Source organism: Hydra viridissima, unplaced genomic scaffold, assembly GCF_058129835.1.
Source record: "Hydra viridissima isolate aposymbiotic clone 2 unplaced genomic scaffold, HvirCarnegie_v1 scaffold_18, whole genome shotgun sequence".
NCBI classification, from domain to species: Eukaryota; Metazoa; Cnidaria; class Hydrozoa; order Anthoathecata; family Hydridae; genus Hydra; species Hydra viridissima.
The window spans coordinates 2,743,026-2,763,148 of NW_028324317.1; the positions used below are offsets into that span (position 1 = coordinate 2,743,026).

Below are 20,123 nucleotides of genomic sequence, written 5' to 3' on the forward strand. Positions count from 1 at the left end.
TCAAAACTTTGGCTTGGCTTCTTTATGACTTTAATTGTAATCCTCAGATCCTCTAGCTTGAGATTATACCATAGTTCTTGAACGAACAGTTTCCCGACTGAGAAAATCAATTACTTTTCCATGGTGCTGAGGATGCAGGAAATTTCTTCATTTTCCATGTCTTTTCCGAGTGCTTGCATGATAATATGCCCATCGTATCATCTCAGATTATGGAAGACAACCGGGACTTTTGTGTTCTGTTACTCGCTTTCATAACGTTTGGTGCTGCACTGATAGTGAGTGGCTCCTTTATACCTTCCACTCGTGTAGCAGTGGTAAGGAACTTTGTCACTGTCCCGGGGTTTTTCACTGGCAACCCTTAAATAAAAGTAGCTATACAGGATCTGCTTAGATAAGATGCATTTTGAACTCTTTTCTGGGTTGGCTAAGGTACCTTTTATTGAGACACTTGAAGTCAAAATATATTACGAAAAATACGCGTAGCCAATCTCCAATTTTTGTATATTTCCGCTATACATGAGCATCACAGTTCTCTGAGGTTTTCCCCCGGTGCCTAGACTCTCCTTGCAGTGCGCCTCCCGGAGGTCTGCTCTCAAGAACATATGAAGTCAGCGGCGACAAAGGTGCTTTTGGTGCCCATCTTTGTTGTGTTGCTTGCACATCCACGCTAAGTTCTTGATTCAGATATAATGTCTTTTTTGGATTAACCTTATCTACAATGAGTGGCAGGTCAATAGCAAGCCTTCCTGCTTGCTTAGGTGATTAGGGTACAACCCCTTCCTCCATGCAAAAACGTTCACCGAGGGCTCAGGGTTCATACGCTCAAGTTTTCTGACATCCGTAGCCCTCAATAACAAGTCGATTCCCGTGAAGTTTAACTCGTTTAGATGTTGTTCATACCTAATTATTCGGTCAGGGCTGTGTTCCGCCAGATATTTCGCAGATAGAATGGCCCACTTGAAGCATCTATTATTCCTATTTTTCACAATGATGACGGAGCGCTTGGGTATCTATGGGGGTGTTTTCATGCAGCTAGAATCGCAGAACGGGCAATTCACGAAAGTGCCAATATCCAGCGATTCATAGCGAATGAGTCTCCAGCCAGATCCTTCATTTACGAATTCTTCCAGCCGCGCTATAGTTCATTCCCTTGACCTAATTAGCATATCCTCGATACCATTTTTATTTAGGATTGGAATCTTGTCGGTCCTCAGGTAAACGGTTTTCCTAAGAGTTATTGACCGATATTCACCATAGACATTCTAGGCAGTAAAGCTTTTCTTTTCCAGTTCAACCTTAAGGATAAGTGACACTTTCCGCCCTCCCTCCTCTATCTCCTTTTCCAACACTTCACGAATGTCAATCAAAAGCGCGGACGCCTCAGACTTTAACTCATACCCTGGTTGGATAATGGCTCTATAGTTCTAGAAGAGGTTCTTATCCTTGTAGATGGCAAAGGCTGCTAGATCTTCATTATCCTCATCCCCAGTCAAATCCAAACCCAAATTTTCCATCACTAGGTCGAACAGTGTTTTAGCTGAAGACTCAGGTCTCTGATCAGGGGTAGCCTCAGCATCGGCCAGTAAGACTGGTCTGGGCTTTGGTGGTAGTGGTGGCTTAATCTTAGGCTTAGATGCTAATGGGAGCTTGGATAATTTTTATGGTTTGGATCTTGTCTTTGTCTTCGTTGCAGCCGTTGCAGCTACCAGGTCCTTGATACCCTCCCTTAAATTCTTAAAAGATATCAGTCCATCACAAAATAACCTATCATAAGTTTGTGCTTGCTCCATGTCATTCTGTCAAACTGTTGTGTTGTTGATATTTTAATATAAATATAGTCTCTAAATGGAAAAATATATAGTCCGCGGATCAGTCTCAGACGCCGACTCACCATAAACCCTGTCGCAAGCCGCGCTAGATGCTGTAAGACCCAGAGTGTACACTTAAGGATAGAGTAGAAGGTTAGCCAAGTCAGAGGTTTCAGCCCCTAATCGCTGGGCTTAGCTAAGCGGCTGTCTCAGAAGGCTAGAGCTATCTTAGCTTAGGTCTGCGAAATTAAAATCTTGATCCAAAAGAAGGGATTTTACATCTACTGCAAAACTATGAGGCTATGGGGTTGCAAGATTGTGGGGTCTCGAGGATACGGGACCGCGATCTGTGGGGCTCAAGGCTGTTGTAATACGTGATAGAAATACTGCTTACGAAGGAAAGCAACATAAATATTTCTTTGAGAAACTTATGGATGCAAGAATTAAGCTGTTGAGTGTAAATGTTTACAAAAGTATTTGGTCTGAAGATGATAAAAAGCTTCTTGTTAAATATTCAATTAATGTTGGTGAAATCTTTCGCTACTACCCAACAAAGATCGACGGATGGAGTCCTTAGCATAAGATTAAAAGTGTGTCGATAATCATCAGTTTTACTGTCGTATCAAAGAAAGATTTCCTCTCGGGGTTTTGGCTTGCTAAAAACTTAACTGTTTATCTTCACAACGACACAAACTTCATCAATAACATTTGTGAGTGTCTTTGTGTTTTGAATTTCAAGAAGCTTTTGATTGTGTACCGTGGGAAAGATTTTCGTAATATCAAAGATCTTTTAAGATTCTTTAAAAGATCTTTTAAAGGGAGAAACGTGAAAATATTTTAGATGTTAATATTTTGAATGTGTTAAATATGCAAGAAGAAGAAATAATGAAACGAACTGTTGAGTAATTGAGTTTGTAATATTGTTTGTATTCGATATGTTAAGAAATTTTAAGTTTGAACAAATGTAAATAAATATTGATGAAAAGAAATGAATCGCGCAAATACTTGAAATTCAGATTCTATCAAGAAGATAAAAATTACCACAAGAAGATGGTTAAGTTATATAAAGCTGATTCGCAGGAGCTTTAGAATTCTAAAAAGTGTTTGAATTATAAAGCAAATAGTTATAATTTTTTTTTCGGCAAATGTTTATACTGATTGTTCTAAAATAGTTGGACACCAACTTTACTTATTTTTTGGCTAAGCTTTAAAAGTAAGAAAACTTTAATGAAATTTCGTTTTCTTCGTTAAAATTATTTTACTTTTGTCTAAAGTTTTATTTCTTTAGTTGGGATGTTGTAAAAAATGTTGTATTTCTTTAGTTGGGATTAGGGAATGTCCGGGTCCCGATAGGAACCGAACGGGTATCGTACACCAATAAAAGCTAAAAATAATTTTATCAGATTCCAATAACCCGATAACTCAATCTTTCGGGTAATTGAAATAATCGGTTCCCGAAAGTTATTGATCCTATCGGTTCCCGAACCTGATTCCCCGAACCAAACCCGATTACTCGAACTGTTCTGTCGGGTATTCTGTAAAAAAGGTCTATTTTGTTTAAAGATAATTGATATTTTCTAAAAAAGTTGTTAAAGTGGAATACAACACTGATTACAAATAAACATTTAAAGTTTGGTGATGTACTGTTACGGAGACTATTTTCATGAGTTTCTTAGCAAGAAATAAGTTGGAAGAATTCTAAACAAAATTTAAAAAAATCATTTTTAACAAATTTTTTGTCTTCTTCAATGTCCTACATGCCCATAATGTTAATTGCGTCAACAGGGGTTCCTCGAGCTTTTAATTTCTGAACAACATTTTTCTCTCAAACTGAGAGTAGTTGCTCTTGATGAAAAGCAGTTTTTGGTCTGAAAAATATAAATAGAATTTAAAAAGTTAGAGTTTCATGGGCAAAAAGACTTTAAGGGAAAATGGTCAGACTTTTCATACTGTAACCAATTTTTACTGAGCCTTTGTCCAAATATTATGATCTATTTGTATTTTTGGAATTATTTGCAACTATTCCCTCTCATTTCTTAAAATTATTCGCAAATTTAGATTGCATTATTTTAGATCATTAGTAGCATTTATTATTAAGATGTTACTTTTGGCAATTAGCACCTCTAATGGTGGATCGGAAACTTGTACAAAAGTAGACTACAGCCAAGTACATTGTAATTTTTGACTAATAATATTTTTAAATGATTTTTCACTCACATTTGTAACAAGGATTCAAGTGGTTAGCAACCAGAAAGACAACTTGTCTAGATTTTTTTCAACTTTGAGCAATGCTTAAAAGAAATGGTATAAAATTTAGAGGCACTAAACAAGGAAATTAAACTAGTTAGCAATCTATTACCTGGTTTTTCGGCTTCGCTTTCATGGAGAGGCAGGTCATCTGGATCTGAAGATACTTGGATTTTCTTTTTCACGTTCACTTCCTTCTTCGTTTTCAGTATCAACATCGCCTAGACCTTATGATGACTAAGCACTTGGCTGGTTAATAAATATTTTCAAAATACTTTTCTCTTTTACGCACGTTCAATTTTAAATTCAAAATTTTAAAGTTACAACCTTTCTAACATCATTTCATGAAACGGAAAAGGAAACAATTCCGACACACGTATGCTTTACGAACGCTTTTACTAGTTTTGGTTTACCTTGGGTTTTTTGTAACAACCAATCAGAGTCGAGCTTTTCAAATAAAGGGTGAGATAAAGTAATTTTGCCAAATGGATAGCGTGAAAAGCATAAGGAAATATATCAAATTTTGATTAACTGCCAAAAGGCTAAGTGAAAATGTAATTATTGCGATTATTACGGTTGGATTAAAAGTCTAAAGTAAAGTTGCTATACTTGCCAGTGTTTTATTTCTATGATGACTATAGCAACAAGTGTGTTTAGAAAGTTAACTTTTGGTACCAAAACTGCATACCTTTTCACATCATTTAACCTCTTTCATTTACTCATGTTTTTTAATTAACTTTGGACTTTAGTTAAATACTCATTAATTAACTCCCGGCTTAAGGAAGTTTAATTTAGTACATTTATTAAACTTTACATTATAAATTTCACAGAACCTTCCAAAGATGTTATCTATTTGGACGACCAAATAATTATTGCAAAAAAACAAATCCTCGTGATTTTAAAAAAATATCAGAAAAGAAAATTTAAAACCACACAATAATTTGGAGCACAAACATCAAATGGAAAAACACTTCCAACATAAAGAAACTAAAAACATTGACTGTGTCTATTGCAGTTCGCAAAATCGTCGCAGTCACGAATGTGCGAAACTTCATTCAACACAGCAATGGAAACAATATCTTAAAGAAAACCATTGCTGCTTCAACTGCACGTCAACAAACCACACAGTATCCGGCTGTCGTAGCAAATGTTCTTGCTACCATTGTCAATGAAGGCATCATTTATCTTTATGCACTGGGGTTGATAAAGACGAATCAAAAAAGGTATTCTTGTGACTGAATAGGAAGGGCAAACTATTCATCCCAGAGTTGTTGTGAACGTTGGCAAATATAAAGTGAGAGCAATCTTGGATACGGGAGCTGGTAGTTCTTATGCTTCGTTTACGCTAATTAAGTACTTAAAGTTAGAGCCATATAATTGGGAATCGAAAAACATTAAAACAATGACTGGATCAGTACATCAAAACCCTCTGTTGTTCTACACGAATCTATATTCAATAAACGCAACATCCTTGATATTAAACTTTACAAGTTAGAAAGGAAAGTGTTTACAGTGCTACAAAATCCGAGGATATCTGTCCCAAAAAAGAAATTCAAACACTTAGAGGGATTGCATTTTCATAATGAAGATGATTGCGATGATCATAAAATTCATCTTATAATTGGTGCTGGTGATATTGCAAGAATAAAGTTGAAAAGTTTCAGGAATGGAAATGATGGAGAAGCTATTGCAGAAGAAACCATACTTGGATGGACGGTTATGGGACCAGGACAAAGCACCTTGGACTGTTTATATTTTACAAAGTCAACCAACGACTGCTACAAAGAACTCTACAGCTTGGATGTTCTTGGTCTAGAAGATCTAAGCGAAAGAAATCAAAATGAAGCGTATGAAGAATTTAAAGAACAGCTACAACAAGACTCGACTAGTTTTTATCACACTGGATTACCATGGAAAGAGGAACGTTCAAAACTGGCATCTTATTTAGATAGGAATATCTCAAGGTTCCATAGAGTACTAAGGAAACTGGAAATGATCTTATAAAATATAACGCTATTATTCAAGAACAACTTAAGGATGGGATAATTGAGTATGCACCAAACAAACCAACTGGCAAAAGAATGTTCTACATGCCTCAACGCATCAGCTAAAGAGTACGGATCACCCTCACTTAACTACTGTCTACATATTGGTCCTCCGTTACAACCCTTGCTACTCAATGTTATTTTACAATTCAGATTCCAAGCTGTTTGTCTTACTGGAGACATTAAACAAGCCTTTTTACAGATTAGAGTTAATATTAAAGATCGTGATGTTTTCCGTTTCTATTGGATATCAGACTTGAAAAGTAAAGAAGTAATAACTCGAAGATTTACTCGAATCCCGTTTGGCTGTGCATCTTGCCTCTTTATTCTTGGGGGAGTAATCAAGCAACATTTATTGACATATGAAAAACATTATCCGCATAAAAAGAATAAAATTCAGATAATCAACAAGGGTACATATGTTGATGATAAAATCACTGGGGGAGTTGACCTGGACTATGTCAAAAAATTAAAACAAACAGCAATTCATTTGTTTGAAAAGGGAAAATTCCAGCTTCACAAATGGCCTCAAACTTTTCTGTATTGGAAATCAATGATTCAAAAGAGAGCTATCATGAAGTTACCATCAATGAACATGAAAAGAGAGCTATCATGAAGTTTACATCAATGAACAAAATAAACGTTGTTCAAAAATTCTTGGTTAGTTTTGGGATAAAACACTTTCACCTGAATTAACAAAGGAACGGAACATTGTAAAAATACTTTACTAGAGCTAACACCATTACCAAGAAGTATAAAACAAATGATTGCAAAAAGAGGCACACTTGCACTCATAATAAGCGACAATGCTAAAACATTTGAAAATACTGCAAGGTGGATCCGACAAAAAAGACCCGCTGATAAACGAATACTTAGGTGAAATGGACATAAAATGGAAGTTTAATTTAGCAAGAAGCCCATGGTGGGGAGGTTTCTTTGAAAGAATGGTGGGTTTAGTAAAAAGATCGTTACACTAAGCAACTGGAAGGATTCGTCTGATTTTCGAACGATTTAAAGAAGTTTTGATTGATATTGAAAATTCGTTGAATAACAGACCATTAGTATCGAAAACGGTATTCAGCTTTCGGTATTAACACCAAACATGATTTTACATGGGAAAGGTATTACCATCCCTTCCGGAAAAAGCAGAAGATGACGGTGAGGAAGAATTTAACAACAACACGACAACACGAGCAACGTGGTATATCACGAAATGCAAGAACTAAGCGTGGGAAAGGTGGACAAACGAGTACTTAAAATCATTACGATAAAATTACCAGCACAAAGGCTATAATCAAAAGGACATAGCAGTGGAAAAGATTTTCTTGTTTAAAGGAGAAGAAAAGATTAGAGGTGAGTGGAAAGTTGGTATGGTAACGAAGCTTGCACGCAGAGAAGATAGTACAATCCGCGGTGCTAAATTAAGAATGGGAAATAATCAAGTAGTGGAAAGACCGATTCAGATGCACTATCCGTTGGAAATTAACCAAGGTCCTACTGAGACCGAGGAATTCCATAAATGATTCTAAACTTAGCAAAAACACATCAGCAGAGTAAACAAAACTCTGAGGCAAAGACCTTCACGAATGGCGAAATCAAAGGCTGCGGAACTTTTAAAAATAATAGCCCTTAATGAAATTTTGATGAGAACTGTAGATATTCTTTCTACAAATTGGGGGAGTGTGTCATAAAGATTTATTTAACCACGCGATGATGTCTAGTTTTATGACAGTAGTTAATAAATGGTTAAAAAATAAATAACGCTTTTTTCTTAATAAGAATATATATATAAACAAGTTATAAAGAAGGTGTAGAGCCGATCTTCCTTAGTCAGTTAAACACAAAGAAGTATTTACAACAGTATTTTAGAGATAAAGTAAAATACTTTTCAGGAAGCAGATTTTAATAAATTCTTTTCTTATAAACTTAGATATTTTTTTCATTTAAACACAGGGCGTATCTTCTTGTGTTTGCTTTATAAGGTTGGCATTTCCTAATAATACTCCATTTAACTAATGGTGTTCCGTTTTTTTCTTTTATGCGCCACACTTCCTTGAATAGTTTGGTGTCGTTTTTTTATCTTACAGTATTAAACGAATTAATGTGGTTTGCATAACGTAATTTAAATGGAAGTTCAATATATGCTTTATCTAAATAGTTCGGAAGGTCGGAAGAAATAACAGCTTCGTAAAGTATGTTTTCTGTTCGGCAAAGTTGATTTAGGGGACAATACAACCTGCCAATACAATTGCAGGATTTCTTATTTGACCTTCAATATCGCTAACGACTTTTTGGTTATGCCAGTTTATTATAGATTTTAAATTCGGCGTGCAGCTGTAACTAACTTTTAAAGTTTTTCTATTGAATATCTTGTTTAAAATATGCTTTGTTGGAAAATGTTTGTCTACCAAATCAAGAAATGATTTGCTAACTTTTGTGATGACATTTTTTCTAAACGGTGGGTTGAACCAGATAATGTTACGCTTTCGATCATATTTTTTTCTTGTATTTTTAGGAGTATTATTGCATATTAATTTATAACTATATCCTGCTTTATTTAATGCTTCCTCATAACACTTAATCGCTTTACCGAATATTTTCTTACTGGATGAAAGTCTTGATAACCTGCGTTCCAATTAAATGGGTATTTGCATAATAATATTCGGAGGATGCTTTGATTCCTTATGAATATAGGCTGTTTGATTTCCTGGCTTGCTTTAGGGTTGGTAAGTGGAATCGTTTAGTCTCAAAGTAATATCTCGGTAGTTAACGATTTTAAGGTTGCATTTAATTGTAATATTTAACCCATATTCTTTAAATATTTTTGTAATTGTTTCCTTAACTCTTTCTAATTCTGGGCCACTTAGGTTTTCAAAAACCACCAAACCATCGTCTCTGTAAATACTTATAAAATTTTTATTATAAACGGATCGCTTATCTAACAGAAACAGCCCCACTAATTCGCAAACTTAAGCCCCATCAAATGCCCCCATTGTTACATCAAATAGACCGCATCCTTTTTTCATCCATGTCTCATTTATATGAAACAGAACAGATTTTCGAGAGTGGTATGCTATTCTTTTTTGTTCAGCCGTAATACAAACGTATTTCTCAGCAAAGGGCATCACTATTCTCAACAGTTCTTCACTAATTGATGGATAAAAATCGGTAATATTGATTTAGATTCAACGTGCCCCTTATATTATTGTTCATTTTGTCTAAGATAGATTTGCTCATTTTTCCCTCATATTATTGTTCCCCTTATATTATTGTTCATTTTGTCTAAGATAGATTTGCTCATTTTTCCCAACTCGCAAGCTATCTAAGTAAGAAAAAGAATTTTACTCAATACCTAGCAAATACTTGATTGTGATGTCATAGCTTGATTGTGATGTCATAGGTTGTTTGATTTTTGTTTGAAAACCCAGGAAAAATTATTTCATTTTAATGGTTTTATTAACAGTTTTTCTAGCGTTTAAAATAAAACCATAAAGCTAAAACAGTTTTGGTAGTATTTCAAAAAACAGAAAGTAAATCTTTTTTTTGCTTTTATTTTGTGATCATAAATTACAAAACAATTGTTTTTTTGTAACGTGTCATTTTTAGCCGGATCTTTCTCAATACTGAACACCATCTGTCTTCTTCAATTCTCTCTCTCTCTCTCTCTCTCTCTCTCTCTCTCTCTCTCTCTCCCTCTCTCTATACATATATATATATACATATATATATATATATATATATATATATATATATATATATATATATATATATATATATATATATATATATATATATATTCATATATATATATATATATATATATATATATTCATATATATATATATATATATATATATATATATATATATATATATATATATATATATATTATATATATATATATATATATTTATATATATATAGGGGAGAGTTGCCTTAATTGGAACACTTTGGGAAAAAATATTTATTAACCAAAGATGGCTAAACTATGAAAACATTTATGAATTAAATAATATAGATATACAACCCTACTATGCTTTTATTAATGATTCGACTCTATTGATCGCACCCTTATTGGATATAAACTTTGATTTTTCAAGGCACCATTTTGTTCCAATAAAGGCAACTGGTCTCCTTGAATGGAACACATATATTCTTTAATTAGAACAGTTCTAATATTTGAATAAATTACAGCTATAAAACTTATGGCTAAAAGGAAAAATTAATTGATTAGCTTTTTAATAAAAGATATTTAAAAGATATAATTACAAATAAAAATTACAACAAATATTAAATCCTTTTTTCGCAATTCATAAGTCTTTTTTTCTTGCAGCTTCTGCACTTGGGATGGTAGTGGTGATATGTGGTGTGCTGTGGTGGCGATGGTGATTTTATTTGATGTGCTCAATTTCATTTGGTCCATGGTGATTGAGTCAAGTGCTACTTTGCTTTCCTGTGGTTTTTGCAATAGTTTGGCAGTTATTGGATTTAGTGTGAGCTTTTTTTTTGTAGATTTTTTAATTTGTTTGGAAGCTATTTGATTTAGTGTGTGCTTTTGATTTCTTGGTGTAATTTCTAGAGCACGTCTATATGGGGAGCTTGTAAGATCAGCCGCCTGAATTGTTCGTGATCTTCTTTTTTTGTTTTTTACTTCAAGTGAAACCACTGGCAAAAGAGACAAAGTTGAAACTGAAACATGACATTTTAATTTTTTTTCACTTGATTTATTTGTAGATAGTTTTGTCATCCCATCTATACTTTCAGATGACTGAAGATTGTTTGAAGGACCAACATCAGTAAATGAAGAGGCTGTAAAATCAGAATCAGTGAATACATTTATGTCCAAAGGCCACAACCCACTAGCCTGAAATCCTTTCATAGCAATTCTCAATGATGCTGCCTGACTATATGCGTCACCAAATAATTCTGCAACTTGCCAAGTTGTTACTGGTTGTGATATATGTGACCGCATCCATTTTCGCATAGCTTCATCATAGTATGTACCAAGTGGTCCAAAGAACGCAACGTCTAATGGTTGCAGTCTGTGTGTAGTATGGGGAGGTAGTGATACCATACGCACTCCAGCATTTCGTGCTAGATATATCGCTGCCAAATTTTTTGAATGTGTAACATGACCATCAAGTATCAACAAAACTTTTGATTGTTTTGAAGGTTTAACAACTTTAATGAAATGATTGAGCCAATCTAAAAAACCTTCATTTGACATCCATCCTTTCTCTTGAGTACTAAATACAGTTCCTGGAGGTGCACCATTTGTTATTTCTGGCTTCATTCTTTTGGGTTTATATATTAACATTGGTGGAACATAAAATCCTGCTGCAGATACACAAACTACAGCTGTTACTGAATTTCCTCGTTCACTACTAGTCATAATTCCAACTCGTTTTTTGCCCCTTGCACTAATAATTTTTATCTGACCATCTTGTACTGTTGATAAACTAGTTTCATCCATATTATAAAGTCTGTCTGGAGTTAACTTTTCTTCCATGTATAACTTTGAAAGTAAATTAAAGAAAGATTGCACTCGCTCTTTATTAAAACCTTGTGCACGTGCAATTGATGTTGATTCAGGCCCACGAAGCGACAGTTGTGGGTGCCTTTGCATAAATGCATAATACCACTTTTTTCCTGCCATTCGTGTTTGTTTGTTAAAATTATGTGTGATGTTGTTAGCTTCTGCAATATCAAATGCTAGACGACGAAGATCATCAATCCTTAATCCAAAGTACATCTATTCTAATAATAAACAGTGATCAGCTGGTTCTGTTTCAATTTCATTAGGTAAGGTGGTAAGTCGACCATGAAATTTCACATTTGCAACAGCAACTTTGTTTTTTTCATTTATATGCCTTGACAAAGTTGCTTTTGGAATACAAAATTCATAAGCGGCTTCATTTAAGCTGAGTTCTCCTTGTTTTATTGCTTCAACAGCCTTTTTCAAGTTTTCTACTTTCCATTTTCCATATTTTCGTGGTGTTTGCATCTAAAATAAAAGCAAATTACTATGAAGATACATAAGGAGAGTTTTATAATCTTATTACAGGCTTATTTTTTCATATATTTATTTGTTATTCATATATGATTATGTTAATTATATACTCATTATATAATCATTATTTTTCATCATTTTTGTTTAGTTAATCATTAACTATATAAATCAAAATCTATATAAACTATATAAAGTTTGCAACTTTATATATTAACTTCTATATACAGTAAAAAACTTATGCTGGGTATATACTTTATGTTGTCTTACAAGTTTATCCGTTAAATAGAAATGTATAACTTTTGTAAAACTTTTACATTTTATTTTTTACTAAAAGATAAAAGAAAAATCATTTCATACTTTAAAGCAAGACTAAATACTAATTCCAAAAAAGCAACAAATGTCTAACAATAATGCTATTAGTCCGGTAGAATTTCACCAAAAAAGGGGTCAACCTAGAAAAAATTATTATAAAGACATGTTATATATCGTTGGAAAGCTTATTATTTCCTCTTTAAAATGGGTAATTGGTATTTTTTTTTATTTTAGGGGAAAAAAAGTTATGACGTCACAAAGATTAGGAGTAAAATACGAAATTTTAAACGTTGCTGATAAAATTTAAGTATGCTGTACAATAAGTTGCGTTGTAACTATAATAACACTTATATTTAAATAATATAAAAGTGTTGAGTATATATATATATTTTTTGTTACTAGAAACATGGCTTTCGGAGCCGCGGGGGCCACAGCCCCCCAAAGGACCTTTTTTGAATTTTGCAAGAGGAATATTTTTGATTTTTTGTTTGTTTTTGTCAAATATTTTTGTTAAACTTTGTTTCTGTAAGTAAAAATGGGTAGAGGGAATAAAAATTCCTTGTTCTACATTTCGAATTTTAAAGTTATTAGAATGTAATATTCTTTTTGTATTCGAAATGTAATCGAATTTTTTTGGCAATATTTATCAAAAACTTTTTAATAAATTATTTATCTTAGTGTTTATAATTATGTAATGATTTGCTATTTTCAGATTTTAATATAAATTATCTGATCTTGTAAGTGATAATAAAACTAGTTCTGAAACTGAAAAATTATGGACTTAAAAAATGAATCCTCTGTATGTGCATTGTGTGGTAAAATGAAATTAGAAGGAGATTCGTTGAGCCAAGTGGGGGCAAGATTTGGAAGGAATGTTGATAACCAAGGAGCTCTTGGAAAATTAATTGAATGTGCTTTAAAATTGGATTTAAATGTATTGGTAAATGAACTGAATAAAAAACAAGAGACAGGAGAAAAGGTTTTTATTCACTCATCGTGTCGAACAAAATTAAGAAACCAATCAAAATCAATAAAACGATCACAAGCATCGATGGAAACTCCTATTGAAAGAAAACGTTCAACTCGATCAGAACAGATTTTTTTTAATTTTAAAGAGCAATGTTTTTATTGTGGAAATATGTGCACACTTGACAGTCGCCATCCTGAGAGAAATAATTTCATAGAAGTAAGAACAAAATCATCAAAAATTAATCATGCAACTCTAGAATTATGCAACGAACGTAACGATTTTTTATCTAAAACAGTTGAAGCTAGACTTTTGAATATAAATGATCTTGTAGCTGTTGAAGCACGATATCACATCTATTGTCGTGCAAAATTTGAAAAACCTATTACTACATCAAGCTGTGGAAGACCAACATCAACAGAAAAGCTTACTGTCTTTAATGCAGCATGCATAAAACTTGAGGAAGATATTGATCTATACACAGTCTCTGAGTTTTACGAGATGATGCAAACATTAGGAGAAGAAATATATTCCCTTAAAATGACGCAAAATAAATTAAAAGAAAAATACGGAGATTCTATGCAATTAGTCTCGCGACAAGGTAAAAGTAATGTAATTATACTGGACAGATTTAGACATATATTATGCGAAAACTGGTACACCAGAAAAAAACACAATGCAGAGGACGAAAAAATCAGAGTTATAACTGCAGCAGCAAAATTATTGAGTGATTGTATAAAGAATTTTGACCATGATGTAAAAACGTATCCTTTAATAGAAGATGTAACTAACAATGAAAACACCTGCATACCCTTATTGCTGAAGGTGTTTATCAGAGAACTAATTCCTGTGCCATTAAAACAAACGTCAATTTCACAAGCATTGTTTTCTGCAGTGAGGCCACAATCAATAATGCCAATGCAGTTAGGAGTAGCCGTTACCGTTGATAATGTACTTTCTTCCAAGTGGCTAAATGTTCTACTTGCTAAACTGGGTTTTGCATCAAGTTACGACGAGGTTTGTTTATTAAGTGATAATTTTATTTGTATTTGTTTTTTAAAAAAATTTTTACACATAACAATATAGAATACAAGAAAAACTAAATTTATTTAACAGGTCATTCGTTACAAGCAGAACATAGTGAAACACGATAAAATTAACGATATACTTTGCCCTGAAGGTACAACATCTATTCAGTTTGTTGGGGATAGCACAGATCATGATTTAGCAACAATTGATGGTAAAAATACACATCACGGATTAGGTTCCATATCAATTGCAAATGGAAATTTTATTGAGAACTCAAATAAGAAAAGATTGCCTAGGGATAAAAAAGATTATTGGTCCAACATAAACTTTGACAACCAGATTACAATTTCTCAGTTTTACAGCTCTGACGTTCCGGTTTTATCTCAAATAAAATTTCAAGAATTTACAAAGGTATTTACTTGACTGGGGTTAAGAGGGATAGCGTTTCAAAAAATTAGTGTTTAAATTTCATGTACAGTTTAAAATATAATAAAAACTTCTATAGATACAATTTTTTTTGAGATTTTTGATGATATGAGACAATCATTAACTTTTAACTTTCTTTTATTTAAGGTTACTTTAAAGCCAAACCTTGTCGATATACTTTGGAACATGTCGCATATCTTTGAATTACAATGCCCAAGTTGGGCTGCCTACATGAGTCGTCAAGTTAATAATGTTCTTCCTATTTCTAAAGTATCCATGCTTCCAGTAATCAACTTACCGGCAACTGATTTTAATGCTTTATATTTTTTGTTAAGTTTCGTTGTAATACAATCAGAAAAGCTAAAACTTGGAATGCCATGTGTTACATTTGATCAACAGCTTTATGTGAAAGCCTATGAAATTGCGGCTTCAAAGAAAATGAAAGTTTTTATTAGAATAGGTGGATTTCATCAGCTAATGAGTTTTCTTGGAGCTATTGGAACATTGATGGAAGGAAGTGGATTAAAAACTGCTCTTGAAACTGTTTACGCTTCCGCTTCAGTCAACCACATGTTTTCTGGAAAAGCAATTTCTCGAAGTCTTCGAGGCCATATGTTTGCTGCATCTTCTATCTTATCTATATTGCTGGAGGAAGTTTGGGTTGAACTAAGCGATGAAGAAAAAACTGAAATTAAATTAATGTACAGCTCAAATATGCATAACAAAAATGGCGACACTGACCTTGAAAAGAAGTTAATTCTATTATTTGAAAAAAAGCAAGAAGAATACATGGCAAAATCACGAACTGCAAAATTATGGCTAAACTATGTTCACTATATATTTATTGTACAAGAGTTTATTCGAGCGGAAAGAACTAGTAACTGGAACCTACATATTGCTACAACAAAATGTATGCTAAAACTACTTGCCTCAACAGGGCACAATAATTATACAAAATCATTACGTTTATATTTACAATCAGTGGATGAATTAGCATGCACTCACCCAGAAGTATATAAACAGTTCCTCAATGGAGAACATACAGTAAGGCGCACTTCAAAGAGTTGGTCTGGAATATGGACTGATTTATCAATAGAACAGATATTAATGAAATCGTTAAAGGGCAAAGGAGGAGTTGTTGGCAGAGGAATTACTGAAAATGTTTTACATGTTTGGACAAGTACAATGCATAGTTAAAAATAAAATTAAATATTTATTGTTTCGTTTACTTGGAATTTGCTAATAAAATAGATATTTCCAGCAAAAACTAAATGGGGCAAATATTTACAAATATAGAAATAATATTTTTTATCAAGGTGCGCTGAAATGACAGAAGCAATAAATTCATTAACCTCGCCAAGAAACTCAAGTAAAAACACAAAGAACTTTGTGCGGGAAGGATTAGACGTGACTCTGAAGATTTTCAAAAAATTAAATCATGGTTTGATTCTCATAGCCCATTTGATGTAAGAGAACAACTTCAGGCTCTGGACTCAGGGCTTGTAGATGAGTTTAATCAGGTGACTTGTGATTGTTCTGAAAGCATTGGTGCATCAATACTGGCACAAATGAATGATATGACATACACAGAAGTATCCTTCAAAAGGAGTAATCAACTCAAAAATCTTCAAGGACTGTACTCAAATATTAAAGTCAACAATGAAAATATATCAGTTGATCCCTTGACATTGTTTTTGGGTTTATCAGTTATCGTTGAGAAAAAACCAGAAAAAGAAATTGAAGACTTCTTTTACTATGAACTAACTTCGTTCCCTATGTCACTTTTTAAAGATGGTCTTATGCGCAGTGCTCAAAAAACACAAGCTGAAAAATTACCTAACAAAGCCAGTTATATCTATGCCATTTGCTCCTTATTCTTTAAAAGTTGCCGATGGTGGCGCTCTTTTATACTGCTGCGATTGGAACAAGGGTGAAATATTTGACAATATTTTTGAAAAGTACATCCAATTTCTTAATTACCTTAAAGTTAGTGTAGTAGTATTCGATGGATATGAAAATTCTACAAAAGACGCTACGCGTATAAAGCGTGGATCTTTGTCACAATTTGCAGTTGAAATACATAAAAGCAATCCTTGTCCGTCTGATAGAAGTAAATTTTTCTCTAACTACGCCAACAAAAAATCATTTATCCGAATTCTAGAAGTTAGATTAAGAGAAAGAGGTTTTACTGTGTATGTGTGTCATTCTGACGCAGATACTACAATCGTTAAAATTGCACTTAACTTTTCCAAAACAGAGCCCGTCACAATATTTGCTGATGACAGCGATATTCTTTGCCTCTTATTACACCACTGTAAATCAGTTGAATCTTTACACAAAATATATTTAACAAGTATGACAAAAAGAGTTGATTGCCAGCGTGAATGTTATGACATTGATCAGATTATTGGCAGTACAGCAGAACATGTCATTAACAATATTCTTTTTGCGCACGCATTTACAGGTTGTGATACAACATCAGCAATTCACAATTTTGGAAAGACTTCAATTTTTAGAAAGCTTGAAGCCAAAGACTTGTGCAATGCAGCAAATATTTTTTACCATGATGATAAATCGCCTGATGAGATTGGAAATGCATCAATTCGTTTCTTTCAGCTGCTACATTCCTCAACATCAAATCTACAACAAATACGAAAGCAAAAGTACGAGGAAATGATAAACTCAGATCGAGCTCACATAGACCCTTCTGTTCTTCCACCATCTCCTAGAGCTGCTTACTACCATGGATTGAGAGTATATCATCAAGTGCGTATTTGGAGATGTCTAAGTGAAATTGATCTTGACCCACTTAATTTGGGATGGAAATTAAATGGCTTTATGTACTCACCAATAGCGACAGATGAAAATGCAGGTCCAGAGGATATCCTAAAGGTTGTTCGATGTGGGTGTAAAAACTCCTGTTCGAGTCGATGTTCCTGCAGAAAGATGGGACTTCACTGCACTTCATCGTGTGCTACCTGTCACGGGATTAACTGTACAAATATTGAAAAAGTTGACGAAGAAAATGAACCAGCCCATGACCGTCACTTCTCAGATGTTTTTACATAAATTTTAATTTAATCAGAGTAAGTAAGATAAACTTAATGCATGAAGATAAACTTCTTTGTAAATATTTTTTAACATGCTCTTGGTAACATTACAGAATAATTACGTTTAACAGTATTTTATATATTTTGAATATATTTGTTTTGTAAACACATCTTTAAGTCAAATTTTCAAAAAATTGGCTAAAGTAGCGTCCCCCTCTGCCTTTATACCGTACTTTTAGTTATTATTATTTCGCTTTCAGTTCATTAAACCAACTACTAATACTTAGGAGTAATAAATATAAAAATATATTACATTTACTTGCTTAAATTATAAATTCTTTTAGTAAAAAAACGTCAATTTTGGTGCTTTTCTGCTAATCTTTATGACGTCACAACTTTTTTTCCCCAAAATAAAAAAAATTACCAATTACTCATTTAAAAGAGGAAAAAATAAGCTTTCCAACGATATATAACATGTCTTTATACTAATTTTTTCTAGGTTAAGACTAAATTCTACCGGACTATATGTCTATAAAAGAAATTCGCTTTAAAAAATATTATAGTCGGACTAATGAAATTTTCTGATAATTCGGACGTCAAGTAGCGTGTTATGAGATGACATCGTTTCAATTACGGCAACTTTTGAAGTTCCATTCTGGGCAACATAGGACCATGGTGTTGTAGCAAAATATTTACATACAAGTAACAACTTACGATATAAGCTCTTAATATCACATAGACTTGAAACCCTTAAAATTTAAAATTTTAAAAAAATTATCATCAAACTCAATATCGTTAAGCTTCTGTAATCGTTTAAATGCAACGATAAAATTAGATCGCAAAAATTTTTTTCTTTAAAAAAAAGTAATTTTATTCACATACGTGCAGTTTTTAAGTTTAAATACTAGAAGTTTCAAAAAATAAAGAAAATTATTTTCTTTACAAGAAAAAATATTCATGAAAGTAGAATAAGTTCCAGTTTCTAAATAAAGCTAAGTGTTCCAATTAAGGAGCTGTCTCAATTTCGGCAACTCTCCCCTATATATATATATATATATATATATAAATTCATAAGAAAATATCAAATAGTACGTATTCTCTAAATGCAAATAATAAATTATGAGAAATTTTCGCTGGATTATGGTAACCACCATCATTAGCTTGTAAAGTTATTTTAAGTTACAAAAAACAGTTTAAAATTAACTGACGTCAACAGATGAATGACTTTTTTATCCTTACATAAAAACGTGAAACGTTGCCCAAAATTTAGTTTCAATCGGCCATTATAGAGATTAGTACCGCCAATTAGAGGAACATCGGTGCCTCTGTATCTCAAGAGCCTGAAGGACCTTCCGATTAAATTTTTTGTCTTTACTTGAAGAGTTTTAGTTTTTCCCCAATTAATTTCTTTTGAACATACATGTTAATTTTCCCAGTAAATTTCTTCTGAATTAACTGTGGCAATTTTTTTGCCCTCGTTAAAGCTTTGTTGTTGTTGTTAGGTTCGAGTTCTAATTTGTAACTTGGATTTGTTTTTACATATTAGCAGTGATCTTAAATTAGGATTAGATTTAAAAACAAAAAGTTGATAGATAATGAAATCCTTTAAATACGGAATGGAACGATTATCTTTTGATGTAATAAAAGAATTTAAGTTTAAATATAAAGTAAATGTGTGCTATTTAAAATGACCGCCGAAAGGTGAACACGACCGCTTAAATGCTCAAAACAAGCAATTTTGACAACTATAAATGTCAAATGAGTATTTCCGTTCAAAAAGGTGAACATTGTTGATGCTATAAAAAATAACAGCAATTGCTATAAATACAAAAAATTTGGTATGAAAAAGTAAAACTAACTGAATTGTCATGAAAGTGTTGTCGTCACTGTATATTGTCGACTTAGAGAGAAAAATCCTTCAGATCGACTTAAAGTGGACACAAAATTAAAGTCGATTAACTTTTAATCGAAGTTGTAATTAATAAAGGTGTGACTTTTTGATGGAAATAACTCAAAAATATTTTCAAATTAAATCATTACTAATTTTTTTAAAAAGGTAAGTCCAAGATAATTAGTAAAGACCACAGGGGTAAAAAATCTGATTATGCAAACATATTGAAAAATCACACACCAGTAAAGAGTTAAAAATATCCTATAGGGGATGAAAAAGTTTCAAACTTTAAAATCCATATTTTCCAAAATGTGACATGTCTGTTTTTTCCCTTGTGG

The 20,123-nt window shown here is 32.8% G+C and overlaps 2 pseudogenes across 1 annotated transcript; one reads left to right on the forward strand and one right to left on the reverse strand.

Annotated features, from left to right (window-relative positions):
* Positions 1 to 10,533: 10,533 nt before the first annotated feature.
* LOC145195981 (uncharacterized) lies at positions 10,534 to 12,481 on the reverse strand (annotated as a pseudogene).
* Positions 12,482 to 12,746: 265 nt separating this feature from the next.
* Positions 12,747 to 17,920, forward strand: LOC145186302 (uncharacterized; annotated as a pseudogene). Its single transcript, XR_016448576.1, has 4 exons — positions 12,747 to 14,406; positions 14,506 to 14,829; positions 14,992 to 16,035; positions 16,159 to 17,920. The product of XR_016448576.1 is annotated as an uncharacterized LOC145186302 (transcript).
* Positions 17,921 to 20,123: the final 2,203 nt, after the last annotated feature.